Genomic DNA, 12,045 nt, shown 5'->3' with positions numbered 1-12,045 from the left:
CCAGAAGAGAAAGGAAGAAAAAGAATTTAAGACAAGAAAGTTCATGGGGTAGTTTATGGTGGCAAAAAAGGAATTTGCTTATTTTTGGTACATGTGTCATCAAGAAATCTATTTCTCTGTCATGTTTCAACGTATCAGTCCATCTGCGCACACCTAGGCTGTTTGTGAGGGGCCAGTGCACCAATTTTAGAATTGTAACTTACTCTATAGACAGGAGAGAACCATGTGCTGGAGTTTCATGCAGAATGGGAAATAATTATATGATCATATCTGTATTTTATAATCAACACTGTGGTAGCAGTTTCCAGGAATAGGGTGGAAGGGTGGAGTTGCTAAAGGGGAAAGCCCATTTGATGTGCAGGAGATGATGAGGGTCTGAGCAGTGTAGCAGCAGAGATCTGCAGAGGAGAGGATGAAGTAAAGGGACATTGCAGAGATTAGATAAATAAGACTCTCTGATTAATTGAATGAGGACTCTAAAGGGAGACTGAGTATTCATGGATATTTCCAGACATTGTAACTGCATGACTGGTAATGGCAGCAACTGAGATAATAAACGCAGAAAGGAATTTGAAATATTTAGAGAGAAAAAAGTGTCATTGTTACAGACATTGCAGTGTGGAAAACAGAGCTTGTGAAGGAGCCCTGGAATGGCAGTCAGGCAAATTAAAGGCCCCAGAGTTTTGTCTTTCCCAGGCATTGAGACCTTGGGTGAGCCATAGGCTCTGGTCTCTTGATCCGTAAAACTGTGATAACTGAACATCTTTTCTGACACTGTTGCTGTCAGAGGCATCCAAGCCAGAGTGACTCCATCTTGAATAAAGCTCAAACAACACCAGACCTGCCAGGTTACATTCCTGGGAAGTCAGGCTGTCTTAGTCACAGGATATTTATGGTTGAGGGAACAAGTTAATGATGCTAACCAACTAAATAAAGCCCCTTAGAACAAAAAGCATTCCTGGTTTAAGAATAGGTTTCACTTTGAAGATAACAGTACACCCATAAATTCTTGCTGAAACCAATAGTTACATAAGAATACGACAATACTGACAGCCTGTCACAAGCTGATCACAGCCTTTGTCATAAGGCACACTATTCCTCACCCTGCTCTCCTATAGAAGCAAGAATTATGTTTGAGGAAGGGGCATTCCTCCTCTTGCTTTCTGAGGACACCCTACCCTGTAGTGGAGATGCCTCAAACCATCGTAACTTCACTCTGCTCTGTGACTCACCCCAGATCTGTTCCTGTACAAGGATCCAAGAACTCACTCTTGGAGTCTGGGTAGAGACCTCTTTTCCAGTAACATCATGACAATTAAATTATATTGCTTATGTTTGTCTGTGAATTGTTATCTTTGAAGAATTTATGACTGTGACTAGCATGGAAGAAACATTCTATTAATATTAGCTATTGTTGCATTTTTTACTCTTAGCATGGTGAAAACATGAGTGAGTATGCATGTATGTGACTTTGGCTGTAGGAAAGGCACTGTTCTCAGTTCTTTCCATAGAGCGATTTATTAAATGTTCAGCAACCATCTCTGAGTAAGGTACTATTATTATTCCCCCTTTAATGATGAGAAAAGTGAGACACAGAAAAATCCAGTAATGAGACTGAGGAGAAGAAGTCACGAAGCTATTATTTTTACTCAGTGAGATAAACAGAATGTAGTGCCAATGCAAAGGAGACAAAGTATCAGGAGGAAGGAGATGACTCCATATCAAGTAATGAAGACAGGTCAAGGAGGATGAAGGTTCGGCAGACGGCTCATGTGGATGTGAGAGGAATTCCATAGAAGTGGGAAGAAAGCAGACAGCAACTGGGGTTAAAAATAAATGGAAAAAGCAAAGATGAGAAAACAAACTAGTGAGGACAAGTTTAGAGGTAAAAACAAGGAGAGAGGAAAAGGGGAGGTTGAGAAAGAGAATGAGAGTGGGTGAAGTAACAAACCTTAATCTTCTTATTTAATTTCTTAGCTAGTCTTTTGGTGAATTCTTCTCTTCAGTTACCTGCATTTTATAAATAAAGAAAATGAAACAAATGAAAGACAGCAACATGTTTAGGGCTACAGTATAAATCTATTCATGAGAGAGTTTTCTATTAATATTCAGAAATTGATATTTCTCAGTCCACCCCACTGAGCCTCACATTTACCACTTTGTCATGAATTGGAAAAAAAAAAAGGAAAACTAAAAAACTTCACCATTTAAGGCAATTATTTCTCATTTAACATCTGTAAAATACATTTGTTAGCAAGGAATAGCACAGCGTGTGTGCTTCGCATTCTAAAGCTATTGCCTTCAAAATACTTTCTGGATATCTTTACAAAAATGGCTTATATTTTTTCTTTATGTATATCTCAGTTCACTTTTCTTCTGTATGCATTTAAACTGAAATATAATGCCATAGGACTTAGAATGAGTGTTAAAATAGGACTCTTTCTGTTTGGTTTTTATGAAGCCCTCAAAATGAAATAGCAATATAAGAGCTGCCGGGTATCCCTCAGGTCCCAAGTAAAGATGATGAACTATCTGTTCATGAAATTCTTAGAGCCTGGGTGCTGATGTTGCCAGGATTAGCCTATTATTCACCTCCAGGCCATGGAAAGTGTCCCGTCAATGAACTGGCAGTGAGCATCTCCCTGAGAGAAACGTCAGCATATCATTTATTCCCCACATTTTCCTTGCAGGAAGGGAGTGGGTAATTTTCTGTTTATTTGAGAAACCGTAGTTGATTCAGTCCCGAAGAGATTAAACATGAATGACCGTGCATGGCTGGCCAGTCATCATGGGAGGGCTGAGTAAATAGGGTGGCACTGTTAGCAAGCTGCATGTCCACCAGTGATGCATGCTTTTTGGACGCAGTGGATAAATACTGCTCATTTGTACCACTTCAGAAGGAAAAATGGTGGAACAATTGAAGCCCATGAGGGGGGAGTCATAAGCTGGGAAGGAGCATTGTTCATGATGACGAGGGAGGGAATCACAAGGATCCACACAAGTTTCAAAATCATGCTGCTTCCGTGTACAATGCACCACCAGCAGATTACATCTGCCCTGGACAAGGGAAACGGTATGTTTCCTTTGATCCAGTGTGTGTTGGAGCTCAGGAGAGGTGACTGTGTGCATTCTTTTCCTCCCTTATTTAGTGATGTCTCATTTGTAGCACAAAATCAGCCATTGCTGGCGTACTTATGCCACTGAAATCAGCAAGCACTGAGAAACAGTCGTTTTTGTTCTTTGGAGTTACAGCCATCACACTACTGTAATCTCCTCTCCCCTTCACCCTGGCCTTGAGTGGTCCAAGAAAACAAGCAGCAAGGTGTAGAACAGGTGGCTAGGATTGAAAAGGGAAATGAAGACATGTTCCACAAATCGGTTTTTTTTTTTTTTTTTTTTTTTGAGGTGGAGCATCGTTCTTGTCACCCAGGCTGAAGTGCAATGGCATGATCTTGGCTCACTGCAACCTCCACCTCCCAGGTTCAAGAGATTCTCCCGCCTCAGCCTCCCAGTAGGTGGGACTACAGGTGCCTGCCAACATGCCTGGCTAATTTTTGTATTTTTAGTAGAGACGGGGTTTCAGCTTATTGGTCAGGCTGGTCTTGAACTCCTGACCTCGTGATCTGCCCGCCTCAGCCTCCCAAAGTGCTGGGATTACAGGAGTGAGCCACTGCTCCCAGCCAATTTTTGTGTTTTTAGTAGAGATGGGGTTTCACCATGTTGGCCAGGCTAGTCTCGAACTCCTGACCTCAGGTGATCCACCTACCTCGGTCTCCCAAAGTGCTGGGATTACAGGCATGAGCCACCACTCCTGACCACACAAATGGCTTTTAAGCCCAAAGTAGACCCAAGCTGGGGAAAGTAGAGAAACTTAATCATGAGTGGATTTTAGAGCTGTGAACTTGTTATGCCAGATTGAACTTGATGAAAACCAGGAGGATCCTGCAAGGCTAAGCAATCTGATTGAGATTTACTTCAGGGGTGAGAAATTAGGAATATGTTTAAAGAGGATTTAAGGAGTATAGTGAGCAAAAAATAAATTTATTTCCTATTGTTATATATTAAATGCAACTTTTTAAACTGTTTATAACTTGATGGGACTTTCTCATAGCCAGAGTCAGACCAGCTGTGATATTATTGTGGTTTAGAAATGCATTGTTAAATATGACTTCAGATATCAGAGGACTGCTATTCCTTTGAGTTACTACAAAATAAATGCTACCTGTAGCTTTCTGTTTGAATATTGAAACAATTATTTCTCTAACAGTCTGTGGTTTAAAAGCCCTAGGTAGAAGAATCTGAAGATGATGCATGTGAAATATGCAAGAGGGCACTGAGTCCTCTGTTTCATCCTTGACAATAACTACAACCAGGGCAAAACAGAGAAGGAGCTATGCTTCTACTTAGCAGAAAGCTTCAAGAGAATGCCACTCTCACCCTAAGAATTAGACTAAGTCATAAAATCTACAAATGTACCTTTCCTTGAACCCATCAGAGTGCCAAGTATTTTGTATTATGAAGCCTGAGGAGACCTTCCAAGGACAGCCGGGGTGCATTGGCAGAGCATGGGAGAAAGAGGGGACAAACTTATATGTGGATAAGAAGAAATCAGATGCAATTTTAACAAATTCCTAAATGCCAAATATGACAGTTTAAATTGGAAGCTTTGGATGTAAGAGTCCATGCTTACTCTCAATTGCTTTCTCATAGACCTCCATTAGGTGTTGACAAGGAAGATCCCAGTAGGGCAGGAGACAGGAGCACCTCTGCTGTGGCCGATGTAGGAATGCTGGCCATCACTGCTTCCGCTGGGCAACTGAGAAGCATCACCCACTTCCCCAGAACCTTTTTTTACATGGAGTGAAAACTTTTAAGGGGTTGTCCAGCTAAACCTCCAACCTCCAGATCCCATGCCAATTTCTCTGCTTCTGCAAAAGGACTTCGAGTGAAAGACATCTGCAGCTGTGAACGGGGGTAAAACCCTCCCTGCCCCAGGCCCCAAGCAAGGATTTCCCTAGCGGGGAGGAAGGTAGAATGGAAAGACCTCTACCCCTGGGAGAGGAGGGAGGGAAATCTCTGAGGACCAAGGTTATGCAGCAACACAAGGGAAGTACCTGCTGGTTCTGGGGTCAGGGGAGGAAGATCCCTACTGCCCAAGAGCCAGCACAGACACAAGGCAGAGCTAGACTGCCACTGGACTGGGGTCAAGAACATTGAGAAGGTGCAGCTCGCAGCTCCTGAGGGTAAGTCTTGCCCCAAACGGAGGAAAGATCAGAGTGAACTTCTGAAAGCTGATGATAGAGCTGAAACACCAAGAAGAAACCTCTGTCACCTGAGGCCCAACTGCTAAGCACAATGCAGCAGCAATCCACTGCTGAACAAACTTAAATCCTGTGGCGCTTTGCAGGTAAGGAAAGCAACAGTGACCTGCACGTCCAACTCAACTGATGAGACTGAGCCAAACATCTACCCTAATGGCCTTAGAGAAGAAGAGATATGCCCATATTTGACTATGAATAAAACTTACTTCAGTCTCTACCATTTAATCTATACGGTATCATAGAGTCAATAAAAATTATAAGAAGGATATTAAGCAATGATGGAGAAAAAATCAAGTGTCAAGAGATAAAGCAATCAACAGAACAAGATTCAGAGAAGACCCAGATATTGGAGCTATTAGACAGGGACTTTAAAGTATGCTTATTGTGTTAAAAGATACAGTGGAAAGAAATATATAGTTCAACACAAACGAATACATGGAGAATTTTAGCAGAAAATTGAAAACTATAAGAATAAAATAGAAATACTAGAAAAAATCCCCATAATGTCAGACAGGAAGAACTTATTTGATGACTAACCAGTAGGCTGACTATAAAAAAAAGGAATTAGTATACTTAAAGGTTAGGTTAATAAAAATTTTCAAGCTGAATTACAAAGAAAAAATAGTATGAAAGAATAGAATGGAGCATCCGAGGGTCATGCGACAAATCCAAATTGTCTAACATAATTGGAGTTAGAATTCCAAAAGGAGGAGAGAGGCAAAAGAGTACACAAAGGGTAGTGAGTAAACATTTTGTGAAATTAATGAAAGAATCTGAACCACAGATACAAAAAGCTCAGAAACCTCCCTACTAAAAATGAAACAAAACAAAACAAAACACTCCACAACTAGACACAACATAGGAAAACTCTAGGAAACCAAAGATAAGAGGTCAAAGCACAAGGGAGCCTTACACACAATGGGGCGTGGAAGACTTACAGCAGTTTTTTAATCAGGAACACTGGATGACCAAAGGCAGTGGAACAAATCTTAAACATACTCATAGGGGAGATAAACACAATCAACTCAAAAATCTGTACCCACTAAAAAATCCTTCAGTAATTAAGATGAAACATAGACTATTGATGAGAAATGAAATTTGAAATAATCCATTACCCGTAGACACGTACTAGAAGAAATGTTAAGAAAATTCTTTAGGCACAAGAGCATGAAAACAGATGGGGATTTGAATCTAAACACTAAATCACGAGGAACAGTAAAAATAAAGATAAACATAAAATATAGTTTGTGTTATCTGTAGCTGCTTTCAAAGATAATTATTTAAATAAAAGTAGTTACAATCTATTAAAGCGCTTGTATCATAGCTGGAAGTAAAATTTAACAATAGCACAAAGCTTGGGAGAGGAAATTGAAGTAAAATGTAAACTTCTTATTCTCTTTGTGAAGTGGTGTAATATTATTTGAAGTTGGACTGTGGTAAGTTAACACGTATTTTTCATACCTTATATCCACCACAAGAGATAAAACGAAATCATAAAATATTCATTCAATCTAAAACAATATAGATAAAGAAGAAAAGGTAACCAAGAATAGATGGGGAAATAGAAAACAAAGCAAAGTCATAGATTTTATTCCAACCATATTAATAATTTGCTTAAATTTAATTGACCCACCAATTTTACTCCTAAATATATGCCCAGTAGAAATGAAAGCTTATGCTTCTACAAAGACTTGCACATAAATACTCATAGGCTATAGGATGGTTCTATATATTAATGGTCATTACACAACTGTGTACATTTGTCCTTACTCATCAACTGTAAAACCTAAAGAGGTACATTTTACCAAGTATAAAATATGTCACATCAAACCTCACCAAAATATTTCAAATAGACAAAAATGTTATTGCAAGAGCTTTAAAACAGAACAAAATACCAAAACATGGAAATTACTTTGTTCATTAAAATATTACATATTTTAAAAATTTAGATTATCATTTATTCTAGATTTGTTACACTTTTGTGAGGAAATGTAAATTATGAAGCAAATAATTTAATTAAAAATATGTTGATTGTTTCCTAGAAGTTACGTATTTATCTTTAAACAATGCCATTGTTCGGAGAAATTAAGAAATAAAATAATTGTGACACATTGTGACAATTAAAATTTAAAAAAATTCAAATTCTATGATCAATTTTTTCTTTAAAATGAATGAAATATAGATATGTAATTTTAATGTAATAGTTCCCTTCTCCCTGATAAAGCTATTATTAGATAAATGTGTTTAATATTTGACAGCATTTTAGAACTGAGAAGGGAGGTAGTAATTCAAGAAGAAAATGCTACATGTTTAATCTTTTAAGTGTACTTTGAATTAATTAACCACTATAGGAAAAGCAGAATAACATTATAAATGCTTTGCTATATGCATTAGGGTTTGGCCTCTCATGATCTGTTCCTGAAGGGATGTGTCTTCTTTTTTGTCTTAGAATATTTATGTTGATTAATTTTATCACCCCAGCAGTGTAAGCCTCCAAGACTTATAAAATGGGTTTACTTGCCTTAGCTTTTATCAAATATCTGCATCACATTCTAAAAATACAAGTAAGGAGTCCCATATGGTGAAGCATGATCAGTCTCAGATTAGATTAATATTGAATTGTTCTGTTCTTTCATTTTAGAACAAAATATCACTGATATCCGAAAGCCCATTGAAACAACACTGAAAACACTAGGAAAAGAGGTAGTTTCCATGTGTTTGCTTTTGAGATTTGAAATGGACTCTGCCTTTATCGTCAATAGCAGGCCACATTTTTAACTCCTTAGGGCTGGGGTATAATGCCACGTTCCTTCTCTCAAGTAGTCGCCTAACTGACCATAAAATTCTGTATGCATGCGATTCTCATTTCTCATTTCAAACATCAACAGATTCTATATTGCATCTCAGAAAGATGATAAAACATGAAAACCAGGTTTATTTTAGTGATGAGATGAGATACTTTCACTATTAGCGGTAGAAAATAACTCTGATTCTGGATGACAGAGTCTGGGAATCTTCCAACACCAAAAACATGGTCTCCAGCGGTAAACCATTGGAAATACGCCCTCAAGGGGGCGGAGCATAGCTCCTTGCTGCTTAAATCCTGGCTACACAGTTATTTTCTTCCAAAGCATACAGTCTGAAAACAGGGAAAAAGAGTAACTCTAAAGTGGAGACACCTGACAAACACTACTGCTGCCAGATGATGGAGGCCAACATCAACAGTGATGAGTCATGTGGATAGCATGTACCCGTGACAGGATGTGACTAGATTGGCACTTTATCACTGTAGCCTTCCTCCCCCAAACCCACAATGCCAGTAAAATGATGAGGAAACCTCAGACAAATCCCAGTGTAGGGACACTGTGCACAATACTTGACCAGTATTTTTCAAAATCGTCAAGAACATCAAAAACAAGGAAGGTCTGAGAAACTGTCATGGCCAAGGAGACATGACAACTAAATGTAATGTGACATCCTGCATGGGTCCTGGGACAGAAAAAGGAAATTAGGCAAAACTATGGGAGTCAGATAAAATATGGCATTTAGTTAATAATAAAATACTGTTATTGATTATTAATACAATTATTACTTATTAATCCATTAATGTCAGCCCAGTAATTGCAAAATACATACCATATTAATTTAAGATGTAAATAATAAGAGAAACTGTATGCAGGTATATGAAAAATCTGTATATTTTTATAATTTTCTGTAAATCTAAAATTGTTCTGAAGTTAAAATCTCATTTAAAAATAAACTTTGGGGAAACAACCGTGAAGTGTGTCACTTCTTCATTCTATTTGGTTAAAGTCCTTCATGAGCATTCAATAATATCATTTATTTTATTTTATAATTTTATTTTCATGTATTTTAAACTAATTTCATATTTTCCACGTTGCCTCATTTACTTGCTGATGCTCAGTTTTGCTGGCATTAGCTATTGGCAGAAATTGTGCTCTTAGTCTCACCCATTGCCCTATTGTCATGACAGTATTTAGCATTGAGAGGTGACAGTGTGTTGGCAGCCCTCGCAGCCCTTGCTCACTCTTGGTGCCTCCTCGCCTCGGTGCCCACTCTGGCCATGCTTGAGGAACCCTTCAGCCCGCGGCTGCAGTGTGGGAGCCCCTCTCTGGGCTGGCTGAGGCCGAAACCGGCTCCCTCTGCTTGCAGGGAGGTGTGGAGGGAGAGGCGCCAGCAGGAACCCCCGGTGCTTATGGGCCAGCACGAGTTCCGGGTGGGCAGCGGCCCTGGGCAGTGAGGGGCTTAATACCAGGGCCAGCAGCTGCAGAGGGTGCGCCAGGTCCCCCAGCAGTGCCACCCTGCTAGCGCTGCGCTCAAATTCTCGCTGGGCCTCAGCTGCCTCCCCGCAGGGCAGGGCTCCGGACCTGCCTCCCGCCATGTCCCAGCCTCCTCCTGTCCTGGGCTACTGCGCAGCCTGAGCCTCCCCAACAAACGCTGCCCCATGATCCGCGGGCGACTGGTCCCATGGACCGCCCAAGGGCTGAGGAGTGTGGGCACACTGCATGGAACTGGCAGGCAGCTCAGCCTGCGGCACCCACTAGGTGAAACCAGCTGGGCTTCTGAGTCTAGTGGGGACTAGGAGAACCTTTATGTCTAGCTAAGGGATTGTAAATACACCAATCAGCACTCTGTGTCTAGCTCAAGGTTTGTAAATGCACCAGTCAGCACTCTGTATCTAGCTAATCTGGTGGGGACTTGGAGAATTTTTATGTCTAGCTAAAGGATTGTAAATACACCAATCAGCACTCTGTGTCTAGCTCAAGGAGTGTAAATGCACCAATCAGTGCTCTGTGTCTAGCTAATCTAGTGGGGACTTGAAGAACTTTTGTGTCTAGCTCAGGGACTGTAAACTCACCAATCAGCACCCTGTCAAAACGGACCAATCAGCTCTCTGTAAAATGGACCAATCAGCAGGATGTGGGTGGGGCCAGATAAGGGAATAAAAGTAGGCTGCCGGAGCCAGAAGTGGCAACATGCTGGGGTCCTCTTCTGCAATGTGGAGGCTTTGTGCTTTTGTTCTTTGCAATAAATCTTGCTGCTGGTCACTCTTTGGGTCTGCACCGCCTCTATGAGCTATAATACTCACTGGGAAGGTCTTCAGCTTCACTCCTGAGGCCAGCCAGACCACGAACCCACTGGGAGGAATGAACAACTCCGGACGGGAGGAACAAACAACTCCAGATGCGCTCCAGATGTGCTCCAGATGTGCCACCTTAAGAGCTTCATTCTTGAAGTCAGTGAGACCAAGAACCTACCAATTCCAGACACAGCATGAAGTGTGAGTATCATAAGTGGTTTTATTAGTTAGTTTACCTATTTAGAATCACGTCTAGAGTCAAAATGAATCTAAAAGATTGAGTACAACTCTTTGTCTCAGCAACTCAGTGACAGAGGCAAGATTAGAAACCTTATTTGTTGAAATTCCAATTTATTGAACTTTTTATTATAACCTAACACAGAAAATAATAACCCTGTTGAATCACGTAGAGTAATATATAGTTTATAATTAATTCAACTCTTTGAGATAACGTCAATGGGAAACAAACATTTGTTTCCTGTTTGCATTAAACTTATTAGCTAGTTTTTCAAATGGGATTCAGTTTTCCTCAGAAATAAATTTATTTAGAGCAGAAACCAATGCAAAGAATCTCTTGCCTCCTCTTTGGAGACAAATTCATTTGTGTTGGCCTATAGGGCACTGTTTTGTGCACTGGGGCATTATCTTAACATATGGTGCACAAATTTCTTGAAGGAATAAAATCAATGTAAAAAAGGAATAATTTTGTGTTTTACGTAATGGTCAGTATAAGATGAACAATTTTCTATCATTAGATGTTAAGGGTTTTAAGGACAATCATTATCAAATGAGCAGTTGTTTAACAGTGTGTTACCAAACATCATAAAACAGGATTTGGCTTTTGTTGAATCTGTAGTCGGGTAGCCTTAATTTGATATGCGACTCAGAATTAAACAAAACAAAACAAAAACTATCTTTGTTTTTCTCATTCAAATTAATTATTTTTGAGAAACAGGATGCCCTTTGCTTTAACTAGACAACATTTAAAATATTTTGGTAACAATTTAGCCAACTTATATTTGTTGTTGTCAAGTCAGTGCATCAGCAAGGAGGCAACTCCAAGAAGGGAGGGGGGCTGATGGTGTTTGCTAGTGGGAGGGTCCTGATCAATTGATTGCTATTAGCAAGGGCATTGTTCCTGCCAGCAGAACATTAAAAACACTGGTCAAATAATACCTTTTCTTGAATTCCTCAGAGATCTGAAGTCACAGGGAGAAACAGAACCCCAAAATTTGCTCAACTGGAACAGATGTCAGTGAAATAAGTTGGTCAGAAGATGCAGATAGAAGCTCTCAATGAGTTGCTAAAGCTGAGTGTGGATTATCCTGAGATGATGAAAATCCTGTAGGTTACGGATGTAGGGGAGGGGATTTACACTTTCACAGGTGCATTTTGCACACTTTCCTTTTCACAAAGCATTTCTCAGAAGCCTCTCCAAACACTCAAGGGGAGCATCAAGGAGAATCCCTACAAAGCTTCCTCCTGGTGCAGTCTGGGGAAAGGGAATGTTCACCACCACAGAAATTCTGTCCAGAGCCATCTCTGTCTTCTCTCCTAAGAAACATTTTCAATCTGCGGGGGGAAAAAAAGCAATAAAACGGTGGATTGAGGACACTGGTGGAA

The 12,045-nt window shown here is 40.0% G+C and overlaps 1 long non-coding RNA gene across 1 annotated transcript; it reads right to left on the bottom strand.

Annotated features, from left to right (window-relative positions):
* Positions 1-1,631: 1,631 nt before the first annotated feature.
* LOC129060134 (uncharacterized) lies at positions 1,632-10,641 on the bottom strand. Its single transcript, XR_008526561.2, has 3 exons — positions 10,432-10,641; positions 1,952-2,010; positions 1,632-1,820 (listed from the first exon to the last, which is right to left on the bottom strand). It is a non-coding gene; the product is annotated as an uncharacterized LOC129060134 (long non-coding RNA).
* Positions 10,642-12,045: the final 1,404 nt, after the last annotated feature.

This window comes from Pongo abelii, chromosome 5 (genome assembly GCF_028885655.2).
Source record: "Pongo abelii isolate AG06213 chromosome 5, NHGRI_mPonAbe1-v2.0_pri, whole genome shotgun sequence".
Taxonomy (NCBI): domain Eukaryota; kingdom Metazoa; phylum Chordata; class Mammalia; order Primates; family Hominidae; genus Pongo; species Pongo abelii.
This window is presented reverse-complemented; position numbering and strand designations above follow the sequence as displayed.